At 42.2% G+C, this 24,440-nt stretch overlaps 1 pseudogene; it reads left to right on the forward strand.

The window, feature by feature from the left end:
- Positions 1 to 17,165: 17,165 nt before the first annotated feature.
- LOC144230054 (bifunctional purine biosynthesis protein ATIC pseudogene) lies at positions 17,166 to 19,204 on the forward strand (annotated as a pseudogene).
- Positions 19,205 to 24,440: the final 5,236 nt, after the last annotated feature.

A 24,440-nucleotide genomic window follows, 5' to 3' on the forward strand; every position in this document is an offset into this window, starting at 1 on the left:
AGTTGCTTCACTGACTAAGCCACTTCGGCACCCCTCAAATTAAAGATGTTTTAAATATATTCAAAAAAGAGATTTTTGTGATAGCAAATGAGATAAGGAATGTGAAAATGTTTTGTAAATGACCAAACACTGTACAAATGGAAGTTACTGCCATTTGTGATGAAAGCTGTTATTTCAATTTGTTAGGCCACTTTTCCAGAGTGCTAGAAAGCTAATAACATAATAACATTCAGTAGATGGGTATCAAATGCCCATCCTAATATTTAATTCTAACAACCAATACTAAAGGAGTAAGATTGCATCCTATATATCTATCCTTTAAGACCCAATTCCAACATCAGGAAGCCTCTCATGACCCTTGGATGGGTGAGAAGCCCCCTGGGCTCCCATAGACTGCTCACACTATATGTTCACTGTCTATTTACTGTCCTCAAGGACAGGGACCAAGGTGGTCTGGTTCATCTCTGTGACCCACCTAAATCAGTTCAGCCTGGGGCTTCTCACAGTGTAAGCCTTCAGCAAATAGTGGTTGAATTAATGAATAAATCAATCAATTAGGTGCTACTAGCTGGCTCAGTCAGTGGAGCATGGGACTCTTGATCTTTGCCTTAAGAGTTCCAGGGGCGTCTGGGTGGTTCAGTCGGTTAAGAGTCCGACTTCGACTCAGGTCTTGATCTCACGGTTTGTGGGTTCGAGCCCCGCGTCGGGCTTTGTGCTGACAGCTAGCTCAGAGCCTGGAGCCTGCTTCCGATTCTGTGTCTCCCTCTCTCTCTGACCCTCTCCTGCTCGCTCTGTCTCTCTCTCTCTCTCTCTCTCTCTCAGAAGTAAATAAAACGTTAAAAAAAAATTTTTTTTAAGAGTTCCAGGCCAACATTGGGTGTAGAGATCACTTAAAAATAAAATCTTCTTTTAAAAACCTAAGGAAGTTTATTTTTTAATTTATTAAGTATTTAGACTATATTATCAACAAGGGAAAAAACAATAAAGCTGGGGGAAGAGGTTTTTTTTAATGACGACGGAAAGGTGCACATTAAATAAAATTAAGGGCAAATGTAAGTCATAAATGAATCTGCACAAACTGATAACAGCTATTGAAGTTTACGTGCAGCAGCAGACAATTGAAGGAAAGAGCCTTGACATCCTGGGTTCAAATCCTAACTCAACCAGAAATGAGTATCAAGGGGCGCCTGGGTGGCTTAGTCGGTTAAGCANTGAGTATCAAGTCACTCCCCCTCCTACACCTGATCCTTATCCATAAAATGGCTGACCTCACAGAACCCCAGGACAGATAAAAGAATTAATCAAAGTACCAGATGTTTTGCATGCTCTGAAAAGCTGACAGAAGTAAAGACCATTACTGATGACGGTCAGGAGAGAATTTGCAGGGAAGTTTGTGTTTAGGAAGATCCTTTACATAAAGCTGCTCAAGTTCATAAACTTGAAAAAAAAAGCATTCCGATTATAGTGGGTTAAACTGTGTCTCCCAAAAACTTCCAGTTTTAACCCTCGTACATGTGAATGTGATGTTATTAGAAAGTACAATCTTGGCAGTTAAAAATCTTAGGATGAGATCCATCCTAAGTGGAGTGGAGCTGTCTTTATTAGAGAAAAGAGAAGAGATTTGAGACACGGAGACAGTAAATGGAAGGCCATGTGAATATAAAGGCAGAGAAGAGTCATGCAGCCCCAAGCTAAGGAACACCAAGGACTATTGCAAGCCACTAGAAGCTGGAAGGGAGGTATAGAAGGAGTCTCTCTCAGCCTCCAGGAAGAACCAATTGAAATCAGCCTTGATTTCAGACACCTGGACTTTCAACTGTGAGCGGATACGTTTCTGTTGTTTCTGTTGTAGTAATTTAAGGCAGTCCTAGGAGACCAATATACCAATTAAACTGAAAACCCAAGTATTCAAGTAATTAGCAAATATTTTAAAACTCCCCCAAAACATTCAGAAGAGTATATTTTGGGAAATATTTATCAGTTCCACATAATTTGTCATCTCTAAAGCAGCTATCGAAAATTTGTGTTAACATCTATTGTCTTTGAATCCATGCCTTTTCTCTTTTTAACTCGTAGTTCTTGACCTGTCTCCTGGGGTGGCCCATACTTCAAATGAGTAGGAAGAACTCTGGTGTCATACAAAATGCACAGACTTAGGAGACCAGATCTGGGTTCATATCCCAGCTCAGTCACCTAGAGGCTACAATATTGAGAAAATCGTTTGTCCCTATTGAACTTCCATGTCCTCCGTTATATGATATGACTAATATTATCTGCTTCATAGAGTGAAATAAGTTAATCCATGGAAAGTACATTGCCTGACATAGGAGATTTATAACTTTGCCTTGTCCAGAGAGCAATAGAGATCTTTTCTTTTTATTTGGGTGATGTTTGGCTAGTGGAGGAAGGTATAGGAAGGAGCCACCAATTTTTACTTTTTCATTTCAACTAGAAGGTGGGAAAGCCTTCCAGAAAAAGAGAAAGAACAAGCACTTTTATTCCCAGGAGAGCTGAGATTCCCCTGGATGGGATCTATGGACCCCCATAGAATAAGATGGACCGCGTTGGATACTTATTTATTATTCATTCAGTATAATCTACTGACTCCTACTTTAAGGTACTGACCCCAGATCCTTTGCTAGTATCGGGACCTAGGCTAAATTGGATATGGCTTTGTCCCCAAGGGTCTCATGGTCTAGAGGAATATAGTTATATCTCAGTGTGATCAGCAGCATAGTGGAAGAAAACTAGAGGCTGTGGGAACACAGAGGGAATGTCTAACCAAGTCAAGAGGTCAAGAATAAGCACAGGGTTACCACCTGCAGAATCTCCTCAAGACACTATAAGCTCCAGGAGGGCCAGGGTTTTTGTGTCCACAGCACAGCAACCATGCCAGGCACATAGTAATCATTCAGTAATATTTGTCATATGAATGAATATAAATTAAGTCACATTGCACAGGACTTCCTGCCCCTACAAAGCCCATCAAGCCTTCACCCCCACAGGTATAATCTCATATTCATTCATTCATGCATTCATTCATCAGGCTTTTCCTGAGTATCCACCATTTGCCATACATGATATCAGATTCTGGGTTCTGAGTAGTGTGCCAAAACAGACAAGATTTCATAAAATTCATGGTCTAGGGGAACAAAAGATGCTCCCCATGTAACCCCCATGCTTTCTCGTCCTGGCCTATCTGCCCCAGGGTCCTGTGTTGATGTCTCCTTAGCTCAGCCCCAGGCTCCAGGAAAACACCAGATTTCACTCAAAAGAGGAGAGGTAGGTCCTCTCCCCAGCTTTGTGCTGTCCACAGTTCCCTGGGCCCCCAAGCAGTCAGGACTCTCATACCTGGAGCCTCAATAAGACCCTTCTCAAGCTCTGACTCCATAAAGGACCACCAGCAAAGCAAGCTCTTTGCACTGCCAAAGAAATAAACTTGCAGTAACTCCTGCATTGGCTGCCTGGGGTTCAGGTGGAACAGGGGCCAAGCAAGAGGGGTCACGGGCACTCTAGTTATCAAATTCCATTCTGGACTGAGCTCCTTTGGGAAAGTTTACTGAAGTGGAAACCCTTGAAGTATACTCTGAAGGATGAGGAGGAACTCAGCAGACAGTGAAGGAGCCTGCAGAGGGCAGAGGAAGCACCCCTAAGTTCAGGAAAACTCAAGTCAGGGGTTATCAACCGTTTTCGTGCCATGGACCCTTTAGGAAGCCCCTCTCAAAATAATGATTATAAGTGCATAACATCACATACCAGAATTACCAAAGAAACCATTTATACTGAAATACAGTTATCAAATATGAATATGTATTCATTCACAAATTAAAGATCTCACTACCTATCTAATAACTGCACAGTTTCAAAGTAGTGATGAATACAAAATATGTCATTATATTTGCAAGATATTTCAAAATATTTCAAGATATTTTGCAACAACTGTAATGTGATAGGGGAACATCTGTGATTTCTGTTAATGACAAAGTCAGAAGGTACTGCTAATTCTACTGTGACTTGTCATCTATATTCAAAATGGAAAGAAAAATCAGATTTCTGTAAAGATTAATGAATATAAAAATGTAGCTCTCCTATCCAAGATCACAGCCCTCTGGACTCCCAGGCCCCAAGTTAAGAACCTCTCTCCCAAGTAGCTGGACTACAGCATAACAATTATGTAGGAAGGGATGACAGGCACAGGGGATTGTGCCTGTGATAGGAATTTAAAAAAAATTTTTTTAATGTTTATTCATTTTTGAAAGACATAAAACATGAGCAGGGGAGGGGCAGAGAGAGAGGGAGATACAGAATCAGAAACAGGCTCCAGGTTCTGAGCTGTTAGCACAGAGCCCAGTGCGGGGCTCGAACCCATGAACCATGAGATCATGACCTGAGCCAAAGTCAGATGCTTAAGTGACTGAGCCACACAGATGCCCCTGGGAAAAGAATATTTTTAAATATAATTCATTGTCAAGTTAGTTAACATACAGCGTATACAGTGTGCTCTTAGTTTCAGGGGTAGATTCCCGTGATTCATCACTTACATACAACACCCAGTGCTCATCCAACAAGTGCCCTCCTCAATGCCCATCACCCATTTTTCCCTCTCTTCTGCCCCCATCAACTCTCAGTTTGTTCTCTTATGGGTTTTCTCCCTCTCTGTTTGAAACTATTTTTCCCCTTCTCTTCCCCCATGGTCTTCTGTTAAGTTTCTCGAGTTCCACAGATAAGTGAAAACATATGATATCTGCCTTTCTCTGAAGTATACTCTGACTTATTTCAGTATAAGTCAGTATACTGAATAAGTCAGTATACTGACTTATTTCACTTAGCACAATACCCTCCAGTTCCATCCACATTGTTACAAATGGCAGGATTTCATTCTTTCTCATTGCCAAGTAGTATTCCATTGTATATATAAACCATATCTTCTTTACCCACTTATCAGTTGATGGACACTTGGCCTCTTTCCATGATTTGGCTATTGTTGAAAGCACTGCTATAAATACTGGGGTACATGCACCCCTACAAATCAGCACTCTTATATCCTTGGGATAAATTGCTAGTAGTGCTATTGCTAGGTCATAGGGTAGTTCTATTTTTTATTTTTTGAGGAGCCTCCACACTGTTTTCCAGTGTGGCTGCATCAGTTTGCATTCCCACCATAGCACAAGAGGGTTCCTGTTTCTCCACACCCTTGCCAACATCTGTTGTTTCCTGAGTTGTTCATTTTAGCCACCCTGACCAGTGTGAGGTGGTATCTCAATGTGGTTTTGATTTGTAGTTCCCTGATGACGAGTGATGTTGAGCATCTTTTCATGTGTCTGTTGGCCATGTGATAGGAACTTTTAATGGAGTGTGGGGTTAAGAAGGTAATGGGATGCAGCTGGCAGAAACTAAAGAGCCAGCCAGAATTGAATTCCAATCCTCCTCCCTATCTCCATCCTCCTCCTGTGTGACCTTGGGCAAGTCATCTTTCTGCAAAATGCGGACACTCACACATACCTCCCAGGGTTAATGTAAATTTATCCTCAACCCTGCAACTCTGTAAAGAGACAAGGATTTTGCATTTTGTTTTGTTTTATTTGTTTACAACTGTATTGTTTGGGTCCTTTATGAGGAGGAAAGCTTTAGAAAGGATGGCAGGAGGCACTTGTGGATGGCAGGAATGAATAGAGCAAAGTGGACAAGATCAGACAGAGAAGTTGTCTCTGGCTGGATTGAAATTAGCTCTCAAAGAATACACTTTAGGTAGGCAAAACAGTGCAGAGGGAACAAGACTGAGGCATGAAATCCCGCAGAGGGAAAAGCCTAGAAATCAGAGGCTCTGTCCAAATACCTATGGCCTGCCATGTCGTTCCACAAGAGATGGAAAAGTTCTGAGAATAGAATAACAACCACCTGTGTACTCACTAGTCCTCTCTCATTGTGGTCATGGGCGGGGGGGGGGGGGGGGGGGNGAGCCTGGAGCCTATTTCAGAGTCTGTATCTCCCTCTCTCTCTGACCCTCCCCTGCTCATGCTGTCTCTCTCTCTCTCCTAGAAATAAATAAAAATATTAAAAAAAAAAAAAGGAGAAATTTGTGCTCCTCCACCAAACCCACCGTTTTTAGTTCTCACATTTTCTTTTAGGCTTTTTGTTTTCACCTAAACTTCTCTTGAAACATTCTAATCCTAACCTGGATGAAATAAGGGGAAAAGAAATTTGTATGCATCTCACCCAGGAGAGCCTGGGAGGCTGTTTTCTGGAAAGGCCATGCAGGAGCCAATGCCTTTGAGGGTAGTGAAAGAGAGGAGATTCCCAAAACTAGGAAGGTCTGGGGCTTGGACGTATGTGTGGCCTACTCTCTGGAAGGACAGCACATGGTGATAGAAGCACATTGGTATCCATTAAACATGGGAGGAGACTCACAAAATATTTTTCTCTACCAAAGACCAGATCCTTTGCAGGGGAAGGAACCCATATAATGTAAGCTCTGAATTGGACTTAATTTGATTTAAATTCCATAAAGTAATATGTCATTTCTTATTTCCCTAACTTTGTGGAGTAAGATTCATAACTACAGTATAATCAACAGAAAAAAATAAAACTGACAACATCTAAATTGCACACAGTGGAATTACTCATTGACTAAAATGGATGGAAAAATCAAGTGAGCATTCTTGACAAAATATAGGTCTGGAAAATTCACCCCAGGAAAAGTGAACTTCATAGAATATAGAAATAATGACCACAAAAGATAACTTACAATGGCAGAAGCTATAATTATTAAACCATGATATGGATTTTTTAAGTTGACTGATAACACAAATCATCATTATGAAATTTATACAGAAATTATTTTTCAGATGAAGATAATTATAGCTCAATTTAACTGAAAATGAGTAACTTGGAAATAGATTTAATAGCTGTGTAGAAAAATCAAAGGTATTGAACTGACTTAATGGGATTTGTTCTGGGAAATATTTTCTCAGTGAAAAGTAATCAATATGATATAATTCCATCAAAAATTTGTATTCATAACTACAAGATAAAAACATCCTCAGGGTCAGGTACTTGGCTTACTCAGCCAGTAGAGCATGCAACTTATGATTTCAGGGTTGTGAGTTTGAGCCTTACACTGGGTATAGAGATTACTTAAAGTAAAAATCTTTACAGGCACGTGGGTTGCTCAGTCGGTTAAGCATCTAACTCTTGGATTTGGCTCAGGTCATGGTCTCAGTTTCATGGGTTCTGTGCTGATGGTGCAGAGCCTGCTTGGGATTCTCTCTCTCTGGCTCTCTCTCTGCCCCTCCCCTGCTCATGTGCTGTCTCTGTCTCTCAGTATAAATAAATAAACTTTAAAAAAATAAAAATCTTTAAAATAAAAAAAAAAATTTTCATCTTTAGGTTAAANGGGCAAATATCCTGACCTCTCTACCAAAGCTCCTAGAGAGAGAAAAGAAATGGAGATGGTGGCCAAGCTTTTGCTCATCTACATTTTATTAAGATTTCCCTGATCCTTTCATCAATTTTTCCTCAATAAAAAGTTTCAGGGGTACCTGGGTGGCTCAGTGGGTTAAGTGATCCACTCTTGATTTTGGCTTATGTCATGATCTCATGCTGCATGAGATCAAGCCCTGCATTGGACTCTGTGCTGACAGATATAGAGCCTGCTTGGATTTCTCTCTCTGCCCCTCCCCTGCTTGCACTCTCTCTGTCTCTGTCTCTGTCTCTCTCTCTCTCAAAATAAATCAGTAAACATTAAAAAAAATCTCGCTGTGTACAATTTCACTGTTGCTTTATTTTTTCTGTTGATTATGTAGTGGTCAGTGCCCTTTTAGATAGGCCCCTGCCTTGGGGCCCCACTACATAACATTGTCTTTGTCTATCCATTTCTCCATCTGTCCACTCAATAGTTACTCACCAAACCAACACCTACTCTGTGCCAGGCCCCAGCAGAGGAATCAGGCCAAGCCCCTTCTCTCAAATAATTATAACTGTAATTATTTTTTTCTAATTCTACACTATTTCTTGTTACTTCATAGGGGAGGACCTCCAGTACAATGTTGACTAGAAGGGATGATACTGGGCACCTTTTTCTTATTCTCATCTAAGGAAGAAAGATTTTTATATTTCATCAGCAATATGATGTTGGATGTAGGTTTTTTGTGGATGACCCTTATCAGATGAAGGAAGTTCCCTTCTATTCTTAGTTTGAAAGGATTTTATTATATATGATTGGTGATTTTTTTAATGTTTTAGTTATTTCTGAGAGAGAGAGAAAGAGTGTGAGCAGGGGAAGGTCAGAGAGAGAGGGAGACACAGAATTTGAAGCAGGCTCCAGGTTCTGAACTAGTGGTCAGCACAGAGCCCAACGCGGAGCTCAAACCCATGAACTGTGAGATCATGACCTGAGCCGAAGTCAGACCCTTAACTGACTGAGCCACCCAGGTGCCCCTATGATTGGTGATTTTTATCAAATTATTTTTCTACATCTCTTAAGATAATCCTATGATTTTCTTAACTTTATTCTGTTAAATTGGTGAATTATATTAATTGTCAAATGTCAAATCAACTTTGTATTCCTGGAGTTAACACAACTTGGTTGTATAGTATTATCCTACTTATAGATCTTTGGGTTTGGCTTGCTGATATTTTGCTTAGAATTTTTGCATCTTTGTTTAGCCTATAATTTTCCTTCCTTATAATGTCCTCATTAGGTTTTTGTATCTAGGTAATGCTGATCCCATAAAATAAGTTGAAAAGTACTTTTTATCTTTTTTTAACTTTTAAAAACATTTTTATTTATTTTTGAGAGAGAGAGAGAGAGCACAAGCAGGTGATGGGCAGAGAGAAAGAGGAAGACACAGAAGCAGCAGCAGGGTCCAGGCTCTGACCTGTCAGCCAAGAGCCTGACATAGGCCTTAAACCCACGAACCAGGAGATCATGACCTGAGCCAAAGGTGGATGCTTAACCGACTGAGTCACCCAGGCGCCCCTACCCTTTCTGTTCTCTGGAAGAATCTGGACCTGGAGTTTTCTTTGTGGGAAGATTTTTTAATAAAAAAATCAATTTCTTTAATAGAAACAGTTTTAATAGAAACTACTCAGTTTTCCTATTTCTTCTTGTGTCAGTTTTGGTAGGCTGTGTTTTTCTAGTAATCAGTTCATGTCATTTGAATTTCAAGTTTGTTAGGATATAGTTAGTCACCATTTCCTCTCACAGTCTTTTTGATTCATGTAGGATCTGTAGGGATGGCACTCTTTTCATTTCTAAACTTGTAATTATGTCTCCTTTTTTCTTTCACCTGTCTGGCCAAAACTTTATCAATTTTAGTAGTCTTATCAAAGAATTAACTTTTGGTTCTTTGAATCGTCTCTTCATATCTTTGTTTTCTATTTTATTAACTTCTTCTGTCAACCTTATTATTTTCTTCTTTCTACTTCATTTGGATTGAATTTCTGGGTGTTTTTCCTAACTAGTTGAAATAGATATTTAGATAATTTATTTTCAGCCATTATTTTCTTTTCAATATATTCACTTGAAGCCACAAATCTCCCGCCACATTCCAGAGGTTTTAACATATTATATTTTCATTATCATTTGAATCAAATACTTTCTACTTCCTATTGTGATTTCTTTTGACCTTTGCATTATTTGGAGATTTTCTAGTTTTCTTTGTGTTTTTGATTACTAGCATAATCAACTATGGTCATTGAACATACTCTATATGATCTTAACTCTTGGATATTTAATTAAACTTACATTATGGCTCAGCATATCAATAAATATTCAATGTGCACTTGAAAAGAGTATGTATTCTATAGTTATTGGATCCAGTGTTCTATTATGTCAATTAGGTAAAAATTCTGAGGCACGTCATTCAAATTTTCTTTGTCTTTATTGGTGTTTTTATTTGCATGTTCTATCAGTTACTGAAAGAGTTGTATTAAAATATCCCAGAATAATAATGAATTTGTCTAATTCTCCTTGAGAAATAGTCCCTGCCTTAGAGGTTCTCACAGTCAGATATGACGGCTGACACATAACTAGTTAATAGTTGTGAGTATATGTTTAAACATTCTAGCAGAGAGAAACCCAGGGAACACCCAATGTTTTGGTCATATAGAACTTAGTGGAAGTTCCCGGAATACAGATTTTGTTTTTCCCTACAAGACCTTTGTCTAATCCATGTGTCACAAACTCAAATGCCTACATTTGAAAGAGATGGGGACAATATAAAATGGGAAGAAAAAAAAAACCTTTAGATTTCTAAACTTGTATAATAGTTTAGGAAATGAGTGAAAAAATAGCTGCAAACATGGGCTATCTTTCATGAGAAAGGAAGGATAACTCAGAGGGCAGAACCAAGACCTACAAGGAAGTATTCCCAAGTTTGGTCTGAATCATAGAAGAGCTTGATTTCAGAAGCAATGTGTGCCCTGCTTGATTTCAGAATTGCTATGGACCAGTGACTCCTGTATACCTGTTTCCTCCCTATTTGAGCAGGAGGGTCCATAGCAGTTACCTTGGGCCTGCTTGTATGTTGGGTGGGTAGAGAACAGATAACCTGTCTTTCGTTTGCAGATGTTTGGATAAAGCAAAACTGTACTTGATGAAAATACTTGAGGGACTACTCCCAAGGAAACTTGTTTTCATCTGAATTTGATTAAAATGATAAAATTTGGGTTTTCAAGTTGATACTGTGATGGGATGGGACTTTCAGGGCCTTTTAGGAAGGTAAGATTATTTCACCTATAGGGAAGACATAAATCATTGGGGACAAGAAGGTAGATATGGGAGCACCTGGGTGGCTCAGTCCCTTTGGTGTGTGACTTCGGCTCAGGTCATGATCTCAGGGTTCATGGGTTCGAGGCCCGCATCAGGTTCTATGCTCAGAGCCTGGAGCTATTTAAGATTCTGTGTCTCCCTCTCTCTCTGCCCCTCCCCCACTCATACTCTGTCTCTCTTTGTCTCAAAAATAAATGAACTATAAAAAAAAATAAGGTAGATTATGTTATCCAGCCTCGAAGATGGCCTCCATAATTCTTATCTCCTGGCATTCATACCTCTGATAGAGGGAAACTTCTAAGACCTGGTAATAAGCATTGTGGCTTCTGCCTCACTCTGCCTTGGATCACATGCTCTTGCAGAAGGTGGCTGCCATGTCATAAGAACAGAGCCACGTCCTGAGGAACTGAGACCTCCTGCCAACAACCAACCTTCCTGTTGAGGCTTCAGATGACTGCAGCCCTGACTGATGTCTTGACTGCAACTCATGGGAACGTTGAGCCAGAAGTAGTTAGTTAAGCCATTTTCAAATCCTTAACCACAGAAAATATGTGAGACAATATGTGTCTATAGCTTCAATCCACTAACATTTGGTGTAATTTCTTATGCAGAAATAGATAATTTATACTCCCACTTGGACAGCTCACACTTGAACTTTAAAGAAGATCTACATCTTCTTTAACGATCACAGAGGATGATTGTTATAGCAGTTGAACTTACATCATTGCTCACTCATACAAAGCTGTCCCTCTGAGCCATTTCTTGAGCATCATCACACACCCTACCTTCACCTGGCTATCTCCCACTCATCCTCCAGGACTTATCTCAACTATTTCCATCTCTAAGAACCCTCCTGTTTCCAGGGACAGAGAGACCCTATGTTTTCCTCTGCAGCAGCTCTGGTCACTCTAAGCAGAAACTGGCTATGTCCAGGTCTGCCTTGTGTAGCAGATGATGAGCAACTTGAAGGCAGGACCCTAGGCACCAGGCCAGGCATGGGACAAGTAGGGAGAGTCAGTGAGTGCTTTTTGAAGGATTTAATGAGTTTAGAAGCGGCTTCTTACCTCTGGGGGCCTTGGTGAATTTTGAGGGCCTCTATGAAATGGAACTCCTGTACCCTTGGGGTCTTCAGGGACCTTAACGGAAGACTCAGAAGACCCCTGGAGAACTCCTTTGTTAGGCCCACAAGCAACTCAAAAGACAGACACCTCTTAAGGAGACTTTCAGGAAAGTTTCAGGGATTTATGGTTGTGAGGAACCAAAATGTGACAAAAATTTCTGACTGATTTAAAAGAAGGAATTTATTAAAGGAATATGGGAATAGGGGCACCTGGGTGGCTCAGTTGGTTAAGCATCTGACTCTTGATCTAGGCTCAGGTCATGATCTCATGTTCATGTGGGTTCAAGCCCTGCCCATGAGGCTCTGTGCTGACAGCATGGAGTCTGCTTGGGATTCTCTCCCTCCCCACACACTCAAAACAAATAAATAAACTTTTAAAAAGAACATGGAAATAAGCACATGAAAAGATGCTCAACATCTTCAGTTGTTAGGGAAATGCAAATCAAAACCACAATGAAATACTTCACACTCACTGGAATGGCTAACAATTTAAAAGATGGATAATAACAAGGGTTGGCAAGGATGTGGAGAAACTGGAAACTCCATACATTGTTGGTAGTAATGTAGAATGGTATAGCTGCTATGGACAACAGACTGGCAGGTCCTCATAGTTAAACACGAAGTTACCACATGACCCAGCAATTCCCCTCCCAGGTATATATCTAAGAGAAATTAAAACATATGTCCATACAAAAATATGTACAAGAATGTTCAAAACAGCACTATTCATAATAGTCAAAGAATAGAAACAACCCAAATGTCCATCAATTAATGACTGAATAGACAAAATACAGCATATCCATATAACGAAATGCTATTTCAATTAAAAAGTAATGGAGTACTAATACAACATGCTACAACATGGATGAACCTTGAAAATGCTATGCTACATGAAAGAAACTAGTCACAAAAAACTACATTTTATATAATTATATGAAATGTCCAGAGTAGGTAAATTCATAAATACAGATAGTAGCTTAGTGGTTGCCTAAGGATTAGAGGGTGTTGCGGGTTGAATTGTGCCCCCCCATCCCCCGCCACCAAAAGATATGTTAAAGTCCTAGCCCCTGGTACGTGTGAATGTGACTTTATTTGGAAATAGGGTCTTTGGAAACATAATTAAGATGTAAACTAAGATAAGGACCTATCAGAGTAGGGTAGGTTCTTTTTTTTTTTAATGTTTATTTATCTTTGAGAGTCAGAGAAAGTGGGAGTGCACATGCAAGTGTGGTAGAGGCAGAGAGAGGTGGGGACAAAGGATCTGAAGCAGGCTCTGCACTGACAGCAGAGAGCCCGAAATGGGGCTTGAACTCACAAATTGAGAGATCACGACCTGAGCTGAAGTCAGATGCTTACTGACTGAGCGACCCAGGCGCCTCGGGGTATGTTCTTAATCTAATAAGAGTGATGTCTTTATAAGAAGAGAATAGACACATAGAGAGACACACAGAGAAATGAATGCCATGTGAAAACATGAGATGCAGAAAGAATGTCACGTGGCAACAGAGGTAGCAATTGCAGAGATGTACCTGCAAGCCAAGGAGCACCAAGGATTGCTGGCAACAGGAGAAGCTAAGAGAAAGGCTGGAATAGATTCTCCCCTAGAGCCTGCAGAGAGAGCATGGTCCTACCAGCAACTTGATTTTGGACTCCTAGTCTCCAGAACTATGAAAGAATACATTTCTGTTGCTTTAGGCCTTTGTTATGGCAGCCCTAGAAAAGTAAAGTAGTACAGGTGACTAGGTAGAAATGGGGAGTGACTTCCAAGATGTATGCCTTTTGGGGGGGTGGGGTGATGAAATGAAATGTTCTAAAACTGATTGTGGTGGGGCACCTGGGTGGCTTCAGTCAGTTTAGCATCTGGCTTTGGCTCAGGTCATTATTCATGGTTTCATGAGTTCAAGCCCTGTGTCAGGCTCTACACCGACAGTGTGGAGCCTGCTTGAGATTCTCTCTCTCTCTCTCTCTCTCTCTCTCTCCCTCTCTTTCTGTCCCTCCCCTACTCACTCTAGCTCTCTCAAAATAAATAAATAAACTTAAACAAATAAAAATAAAACTGATTGTGGTGATGGTTGCACAATTCTGTGAATATACTCCAATCACTGAACTGTTTATTGAGATATATCTCTTATACCACAAAAAAGGGAGGGGGCACCTGGGTGGCTCAGTTGGTTGGCCGTCCGACTTCAGCTCATGTCATGATCTCACGGTTCATGGGTTCTAGCCCCACATCGGGCTCTGTGTTGACAGCTCAGAGCCTGGGGCCTGTCTTCAGATTCTGTGTCTCCCTGTCTCTCTGACCCTCCCTGCTCACGCTGTCTCTATCTCTCTCTCAAAAATAAATAAAACGTTAAAAAAATTTTTTTAAATGCTAGGGCACCTGGGTGGTTCAGTCAGTTGAGTGTCTGACTTTGGCTCAGGTCATGATCTCAGGGCTTGTGAGTTCAGGCCCCAAGAGGGGCTCTGTGCTGACAGCTCAGAGCTTGGACCCTGTTTCAGATTCTGGCTCCATTTCTCCATACCTCTACCCCACTTGCACATTCTCTCTCTCTCTCTCTCTTTCTCTCTCTCTCTCTGTCTCTCTCAAATATAAATAAGTATTAAAAATTTTTAAGTGGTATTGGGGAGCTCACAGAATCAGTAAGAGTCCAAGAGAACCAGTATACTAAGTATAGAGCCAAGAATATCACCTCAAATTACATGAAACTGGTCTGGGGAGAGCCCCACAGTTGCTTTCTGAAGCACTAGCCACTACAGACTTAAAAATTATTATTAAATGAGGCAGGTCCTCTTTTTTATATCAAGGAGATGTATAATTCACATAAAATAAGTTACATCCATTTGAAGTTTATAGTTTGAGGAGTTCTGACTAATGTTTATATCCCACGTGACCACTATCACAATCAAGATATAAGATATTTTCATCATTCCCAAAAGTTTCTCGGTGCCCTTTTACAGAGGGTTCCCCATAGAGGGAATCTCCATCTCCAGCCCAAGGCTGATCTGTATCCATCCCACTTCCTGAGTCTGGTTCTCCAACCTCCCCGTCAATTCTGTAAACCACCCAACCCCCTTCCAATAAATTTGTTTCCTCGAAGTGAGCCAGAACTGGTGTCTGTGTTCACAACCAAACATCCTGACTGATAAAACAGGGAGAAAACAAAGTAAGGAGAAGGGAGGAGAAAAGTAACTCACAGAAAATATATCCACTCAGAATCCAAGTATATGAAATTCAAAGCCAGAGGAAAACAACTCATATATCCCTCAGGGATACTGTCCCTTTTTGGTAAACCCATAAAGAAAACCAAAGGCATGTTTGTGGCAGTCTAGATTGGGGTTTAGCAAATGTGCTCAGTACTTCTCTCTGATGTGAAGGGAGTGGACTTCCTGCCCCACTGAGGTTGAGCTTGGCCATATGACTTGCTTTGGCCAGACGAATGTTAGTAAATGCGAGATGAGCAGTGCCTTAAATGTGCTTGTGCTGCTGTTGGCCGTGGCTCTCCTGCTTCAGTGAGCTGCCAGGAGAATAGGCACCAGGTAGACTCTCATCCTAGTAGGATGGGAGACATGCGGAGCAGATCTGCGTCCAGTTCTGCAGTCTGCAGCCAAACTCAGACAACCCACAAGCTGAAGTAGAGCCACCCCACCAAGCCCAACCTACATTAGTGCAACCTGCAGACCATGGAGAGTGAGGCAAAGGCTTGTTGAGTTTTTGAGGCAATACGTGGCATTTTTATGGCAACAACTGATGAACACAGGAAGCAACAGCCAATTTGGGAAGGGAAAGGAGGGGGTGTGATCAGGGCTTCCAAGTATTCGGGCTGAGTGGTGGGTTCACAAATGTTCATCACACCATTATTTAAACTATACTCATCTATTATACATACTCTGCTATGCACAAAAAATTTTTTTCATAGCTTAAAAAAAAAGTGAGGGCAGAGTTTGGGGCCAAGGCTACAGCAATTGTTCTTGTGCTGAATGGAAGGTGGTTTGGGAGTGGATGGGCAGATATGAAGGATGATGGAGGGGGCTGGGTGGAGCCGAGTGCAGAGATAAATAAGAGCAGTGCTTGGATCTGGGTGGTAGGAGATTAGATTTTACTTTCTGCTTCATCCTTCTCTGGATTTTCCAAGTTTTCTACAATGGACATATATGACTTCTGTAATCAGAGAAAAGAACAAAAAGGTAATGGCAGACCCAGGGGGTCACTTCCCAGAAGGCATTCTCTCTTCCTTGTGGATAGCATGAATCATGGTCCAAGTCAGCCGTGGTCACATTTCCCTGTTCCCTGTGGCTGGGTCAGTGGAGCCTGTGTGCCCCAGTTCTGACCAGTGACATGAAAGTGGATGTCCCCTGTTGGGAGGTGGGGGCAGAATTTTAAGAAAAGCCATGAAGACAATCTGGGGATGTTTCTGCTGACTTCTTGTAAATGAGATTATGAAAATTCTACAGCTTAAGTTGCTTTTGTTTTAAAGTTTGTTTTGTTTTGTTTTTAGTAATCTCTATACACAACATGGGGTTCAACCCCACGACCTGGAGATCAAGAGTCACATGCTCTTCCAACTGAGCCAGCCAGGTGCTCCTTAAGTCGCTTTTGGTTAGGAAGACTTGATTACAATGACAACATCCTAGTTGACACAGTATGGCTTTTCAAGTGTAAGGAGAGATATATCTGATGGCCTTAGACGTTGATTCATCTCCCTAGACAGCTAGCCTCATGATATCAGCTACAGGTTTTAGGGGCTCCCCCTTTCTTTTTTAAGGATTTTATTTCTCAAGTAATAGCTACACCCAACATGGGGCTGGAACTCACAACCTCAAGATCAAGAATCTCATGCTCTATCAACCAAGCCAGCCAGGTACCCTATAGGGGTTCCCCCTTTCTAACTAGGCTACTTCCTTGACAGAGGTACTTCCAATGTGACACAGTCACATAGCTGTTCCCTCCCCATACCCACTCTATTTAAAAGTTCTTGGGGTGCCTGGGTGGCTCAGTCTGTTAAGCAGAGGACTTTGGCTCAGGTCATGATCTCACAGTGGGTGTGAGCCCTGCATCGGGCTCACTGCTGTCAGTGTAGAGCCCGCTTAGGATCCTCTGTCCCTTCTCTCTCTCTGTCCTTTTCTTGCTTATGCTCCCTCTCTCTTTCTCTCTCTCAAAAATAAATAAACATTAGTCTGCCTGATCTCGGGTGTTCTGGCCACTCCATGCCCCTCTGCACGTGACATCACCACAGCTTCCCTCGCTCATTCCCCACCACCCTGCCACCCGCAGCCATGGCACCAGGCCAGCTCTCCTTATTTAGTGTCTCTGACAAAATGGGCCTCGTGGAATTTTCCAGAAACCTAACTTCTGTTGGTTTGAATCTGACTGCTTCTGGAGGGACTGCAAAAGCTCTCAGGGATGCTGGTCTGGCAGTCAGAGATGTCTCTGAGCTGACAGAATTTCCTGAAATGTTAGGGGGAGTGTGTGACAACCTTGCATCATGCAGTCCATGCTGGAATCTTGGCTTGTTATATCCCAGAAGATAATGCTGACATGACCAGACTTGATTTCAGTCTTATCAGGGTTGTGTCTGTAATCTGTATCCCTTTGTGAAGACAGTGGCTTCTCCAGACGTAACTGTTGAACAGGCTGTTGAGTAACCCTACTGAGAGCAGCAGCCAAAAACCACACTCAAGTGACAGCAGTATGTGAACCCAAGGACTCCGTGGCTGTGTCCACAGAGATGCAGAACTCTGACAGTAAAGACAACTCCTTGGAGACTAGATGCCAGTTAGCCTTGAAGGCTTTCACTCAAACGGCACAGTATGTTGAAGCAATTTCAGATTACTTCAGGAAACAGTATAGTAAAGGAATATCTCAGATACCCTTGAGGTATGGGATAAATCCTCACCAATCTCCTGCCCAGTTATACGCGCTGAAGCCCAAGCTTCTCATCACAGTTCTAAATGGAGCTAGGGGCGCCTGGGTGGCTCAGTTGGTTAAGCGTCCGACTTCGGCTCAGGTCATGATCTCACAGTTCGTGGGTTCGAGCCCCATGTTGGGCTGTGCTGACAGCTAGCTCAGAGCCTGGAGCATGTTTCGGATTCTGTATTTCCCTCTCTCTCTCTGACCTTCCCCTGTCACACTGTCTCTCTCTTCCAGAAATAAAAATTAAAAACATTAAAAATAGTAATAACAAAAAAATAAAAAAGGATTTCTTTAATAAATAAATAAATAAATAAATAAATGGAGCCTCTGGCTTTATAAACTTGTGTGATGCTTTGAATACCTGGCAGCTGATGAGGGAACTCAAAGAAGCTTTAGACACTCTTGCCACTGCCTCTTTCAAACATGTCAGCTCAGCAGGTGCTGCTGTTGGAATTCCACTAAGTGAAGAGGAGGCCGAAGTCTGCATGGTCTATGATCTGTATAAAACCCTTACACCCATGTCAACTGCATATGCAAGAGCAAGAGGGGGCTGATAAGATGTCTTCATTTGGTGACTTCGTTGCATTATCTGATATTTGTGATGTCCCTAGTGCCAAAATTATCTCCAGAGAGGTATCGGATAGTATTGTTGCCCCAAGATATGAAGATGAAGCTTTGGAAATATTTTCTAAAAAGAAAAATGGGAACTACTGTGTTCTTCAAATGAACCAGTCTTATAGTCCAGATGAAAATGAAGTTCAAAGTCTCTTTGGTCTTCATTTAAGTCAGAAGAGAAATAATGGTGTCATCAACAGGTCATTACTTACCAATGTTGTGACCAAGAATAAAGATTTGCCCGAGTCTGTACTCAGAGGCCGCATTGTAGCCACCATGGCTGTGAAGTACAAGCAGTCTAACTAGCGCACGTGCTGCACCAAGAAATGGTCAGGTTATTGGCATTGGAGCAGGACAGCAGTCCCAAATACACTGTACACACCTTGCAGGGGGATAAGGCAAACTACTGGTGGCTTAGACATCATCCACAAGTGCTCAATCAAGTTTAAAACTGGAGTGTAGGGAGCAGAAATCCCCAATCCCATCGATTAGGATGTTACCAGAACCATTAGTGAGCATAAAAATTGGTAAAGTGGAAGACATTGTTTGAGGAAGTCCCTGAACTACTAACTAAAGCAGAGAAGAAGGAATGGGTTGGCAAACTTAATGAAGTTTCTGTCAGCTCCAATGCCTTCTTTCCCTTCAGGGATAACATAGACAGAGCTACAAGGAGTGGAGTGGTGTAGCTGCTCCTTCCGGCTCTGCTGCTGACAAAGTTGTGGTGGAGTATTGGGATGAACTGGGAATAATTCTTGCACATGTGAATCTTCCACTCTTTCATCAGTGATTTCATTGCACAGAATTGTATGGTTTGCTCCATAAATTGCATGTGACATTTTGACAAATACCTTTTTTAAAAAAAATTAAAACATTAAGACTTAGTAAAAAAATATAACAAACATTAAAAAAAAATTCTTCTTTTTTAATCACTCATGTCAGCTAAATAGGTTTCTCCTCCATTTCAACATTACTGGAACAGAGCTCGCTGTTACTGCAACAGTAGACAACTGCAAGTCTGGTGACAGTGCAGTGAAAAGTGAGTTCCAGGGGCTGCTTGTGCCCTACTCTCTGCCTGTATGGCTCCCCCTATCATACCCTATTTGATATCTGCCCTGCTGAGTGGGGCTAGTGGTGTGTGTACCAGCCTTTTTGCATGACCAAATATTACACAAGGAGGAAATGGAAAGACAGTGACAGTAAAGCAGACATAACCTAGAATTGACTGATGTCAGTATTTACAGATTGCAACCATTCCTCTGGACCAGGCTGCTCCTCAACTTGCACGTTGATTAAGCACCAGGTATGAGAGGTGAGAGTCAAGGTCTTCAGAGCAGTGGCCTGGTCTGCTTATAGAGACCTCCCCAGGGGGTCCACACCTCATGGCCCTTCCTCTACCAGGTCTCCTTTCTCCTTTCCAGAAATCACCAGTTCCTTCCACCTTCCCAAAGAGTGAACTTTAAAAAAAATTTTTTTAATTTATTTGGGGGGTCACATACAATGGGGGAGGGGCAGAGAAAGGGAGAGAGAGTCCCAAGCAGGCTCGAGGCCAGCAGCCAGAGCCAGATGTGGGGCTCCATCCCATCAACCGTGAGATCATGACCTGAGTTAAAATCAAGAGTTGGGAGCTTAACTGGCTGAACCACCCAGGCGCCCCAAGAGTGAACTTTTAAAAACAGAAATCACAGCATGTCATTTCTTTGTCAGAAGCTCTCCAAGGCTTTCCATGGCACTTGGTATGTGTTCGCTCCTGTCTACTCACATGGATGGTACCCCAGAAATCTGAGATTTTGCCTTTTCCCACAGGACCTGAGAGGAGGGAGAAGCTCCAGAGAAGCTCCAGGGCTTCAGCCATGTAGACACCCTAGCGTCCTCCCAAATACTGTGTTCTGAGAAAGCCAAGGCCACAATCTCTAAAACCGGCTGTTCTTTAGGAGGAACCTTCAGTTGCTCCTCCCCACTCCCCATCCTGTCTCCTCCCCATGAAGGACAGGCTGCTGGTGGAAATCATCTACCAACCACAGGGCTAACTTTATAGATACTACCCAAACTGGGGGATGGTCAGGTCACTTTGGCTACAAGGATTGCTCTAAAATGCCAGTCCAGAAAGGAGCCCAGTTTCTCAAGTTTGAACCTTGGCTTAAGCTTTGGAAAAGTCCTGCACTGACCTAGGTGCCTAGCTTCAGTGAAGTAACCAAATATGGCCACGAGAGGGAAGTAACGCATCTTCCCAACTGCAGGGGTTTGGCTTCCACCAGGAACAGCTCAGATGTGTTCACGCAGAAGGGCCAGATGGAGATCTGCGGGTGCTCTGGAGAAGGCAGATAACTTGATGTGCCTTTAAAGTGACATTCTTTAAATACTTGTTCAAATGTATTTAGTGGGGAAGAAAAGAAACTGCTTTTCTAAATAAATAAAAACTAAAAAATTATATATATAAATACATATATAAGTATGTAAAAACAATATATATTTTTAAATGTTTATTTATTTACTTTTTAAAGAGACAGAGTGTGAATGGGGGAGGAGCAGAGAGAGAGGAAGACACAGAATCTGAAGCAGGTTCCAGGGTCTGAGTGTCAGTGCAGAACCCAAAGCAGGGCTCGAGCTCACAAACTGAAATCATGACCTGAGCCGAAGTTGGACACTTAAGCAACTGAGCCACCAGGTACCCCCAGTATGTAAGTGCAATATAAATAACCATATATACACCTACGCCTTGTGGGTAGCAACTAGGAGGGTCATGAAAAAGACTTGAAGTGTTTCTTGATCTGGGTGCCAGTAACACAGGTAGCTTCACATTGTAAAAGTTCATCAAGCTGTATACTATTATGATTTGTGTACTCTTCTGTAGGTATGCTGTGCTTCAAGAAACATTTATTAAAAAATCAATGGTCAGGCGCACTTGGGTGGCTCGTCGGTTAAGCACCCAACTTCAGCTCGGGTCATGATCTCACATTCCAGTTTGTGCCCTGCGTCGGGCTCTGTGCTGACAGCTCAGAGACTGGAGCCTGCTTTGGATTCTGTGTCTGCCTCTCTCTGCCCTTCTCAGCTTGTTCTCTGTTTCTCTCTCTCCCTCTCAAAAATAAATAAACATGAAAAAAAATCAATGGTCAACTAAAAACTATTCTCATTATGTTCAGAATAAGAGGTTTATGCAAATGTGACAAAAAGTTTTTGAGAATAGATAATCTATTCACAAGTTTCAAAATTCAAGTGATACCAAAGGGTGAATGAAAATCTCCCCTACGCCTGTTCTTTAGGCACTCTGTTCCCTCCTATAACACTTATCTATAATTGTGTGATAAATTGGCCCAAACTCAGTGGCTTAACGCATCAACCACTGTATTTGCTCACGGCTCTGTGGGTCCGTGATTCAGGCTGGACCCAGCTGGGCAGGGCTTCTGCTGGCCTTGCCAGGATGAATCATGCTGCTTTGGTTTTTTGGCTGATGGACTGAGGCGACAAGGTCTAAGATGGTCTCATTCACAGGTGTGACTGTTCAGGCTGCCAGACAACCTGTGACCTCTCTCATCTTCAAGGAGGCTTCTTTGCTTGGTGGTAAGAATGGAAACTGCAAGTCTTCCTAGGTGCAGAGCTCTGACATCACTTCAGTGGCATTCTATTGGTTAAAGCAAATAACCTGGCCAGAAAGCTTTGGGAGTGGGCAAAAACAGACTCCACCTCCCAATGGGAGGAACAGCACAGTCATGTTGCAAAAGGTCATGCACACCAGGATTGGGAGGAATTTGTGATCATTTTTTTGCAATCTACCACATCTCCCATGGAAAGTCTTATATACCTCTCTAGAAATATTTTGTACATATTGAAACAAATGCATATATACATAAATACATGTTTAATATTTATATAAAATTCATATACATGTAAATGTATACATACATTCATATATATGCAAATGCCTCCACTTCAAGTTAGAAACCTAAGAGCCTTTCCTAAATTCTCTGTTTCTCTCGTGATCTACACCCAGGTCTCTAGTGCTTGTGAAGACACCCTTGGCTGTTGCTCACATGACACTCGTCCTGATTCAGATCCTTACAGAGGCCACAGGGAACTTCCGAGGGGTCAGAGCCTCCTGTTGGTGTCACTCTGAACCTGATGGGCACTGAGTTCTTTGCATTCCCTTCTGGCGCTCAGTTACTGTTCTCAAAACAGAAATATTTTCTGTATGGAGAGATGGAGCACAGAGCTCTACCTCCAGCCATGAGCTGTGGGAGAACAGAGCCCTGTGTTCTGGTATTGCTCGTGTGGGGGACTGGGGCCTTGGTGTCTTTTCCCGCAGGCAGAGCTCAGTTAGTAAGACTCTCACCAACCAAGAATGTTGTAAAATGTGACCTCACCGCTTCTAGGAGTCTCCAGCAAATTTTCCTACTTCCTCCCCAGGGGTCAAGGGGTGTAAAGATGAGATGTCTTTTACAAGACACCAGAGTCCAGCATCACCCTCCACATAGAACATTGGTATCTATTTACCCTACATTTACCTCACCAAAGGAGCCATTCAAGTGACTTCTTCCTGAATAAAGTTCTGCTCCCAGGAGTCTTGCTGTCTAAACCCAAATGTATTGGCTATTATTCCCAGCAGCCCTTCCTCCCCTCCTACCCCTTCTTTTTTGGAAACAGAACTTGCCCTAGATGAGCACATGACAGAAGCTGGGCCAGTCAGAATCCTTCCTGGGATTTTTTCCTCTTGGAGCTGGCAGGTGGAAAGAATGCAATAGACACAGGGCCTGGAGCAAAGAGTGAGAACATACTTTTTGCTTAAGCTAGAGCCAGCTTTCTGCACATACAACCAGAAACTGCCTAACACAAGCCATTTCTGAAAGTTCCTCGTGATCAGGCACACTTACCTGTAAAGGGTTGGGGTGTATGCCATTTTTATGACCAGAAGGCAAATGTGTTAGAGTTCATATTAAAAGTATCCATGCCCCGGGGTGCCTGGGTGGCTCAGTCGGTTGAGCATCAGCTGTGCTGACAGCTCAGAGCCTGGAGACTGCTTCAGATTCTGTGTCTCCCTCCCCTGCTCACGCTCTGTCTCTCTCTCAAAAATAAATAAACATTTTTTTAAAAGTAAAAAAAAAAAGTACCCTACACCCCTACTGCTAAAGCATAAAACTAAAATGTAATTCCCAAAATACTTTCTGTTATCATCAGGTATTCTTCCCATTTGGAAGAGGAATGGGTTGCTTAGGCAAGAAATGTGTGTAAAAGGGCCATGGTACAATACATTGCAAGCCACTGCCTTGCACAGTCAGTTCTTAGGGATCTTCAGTCTGATGGCACTAGGACCATGAGTCCTAACCTCTGCACACTGCCTAACCGGTGTATTGGAAATGTTGATGGCAGGTCCAGACACAGGCATGACCTGGGAAAATCCAAATAGACTGACCAAGGAAGTTGGTGCAGTCAAGATACACGTCACTGGAATCAGCAACAGGGACAGAGGTGGAAACTTCTGGAGTCCTTCAAAAGGCCTTCACTGAGGAGACATAGCTGCAGATGATTAAGTCTGAGTGCGTACGGGTCCTACCAGGCCTTCTGGACTCTCAGCTGCCTCTCCCTTCCCTTAGAACTGCCTCTCCCTTCCCTCACAACTGTATCCCCAGCACTAACCCAATAACCTGACACAAAGAAGCATCTGGTAAAACTTGGTGAGACTAATAAGTAAATCAGTAACCCTCACTTAATTCCTAGATGGCCCACATTTCTGAGAAGCAGCATACAAGCCCAAGGCTAGAGAGCCACATCCATGAAGAACATAAGAGACTGCACCTTTTTTGAAAAAATCAGTCATCCAAGTCCACTTCCTGTGGGTGCATGTTCAAGGGCCCAAAGAGTGTTGTGAGGGTTAAGCCATCAGAGGCTTCTGCAGGCTGGGTTTGGGAGTTCCTGGATAGCACAATTCCTTTAAAAATTTAGTAGGCCTCTGGTCTATTTGGTTCTGGTCAGTTCCAATGTGAGTAACCACAGCCAAAGACCTTATCTAGACATGTTTTTCAAGCCTGAAG

The sequence above is a fragment of the Crocuta crocuta genome, unplaced genomic scaffold, assembly GCF_008692635.1.
Source record: "Crocuta crocuta isolate KB4526 unplaced genomic scaffold, BGI_CrCroc_1.0 scaffold306, whole genome shotgun sequence".
Taxonomy (NCBI): domain Eukaryota; kingdom Metazoa; phylum Chordata; class Mammalia; order Carnivora; family Hyaenidae; genus Crocuta; species Crocuta crocuta.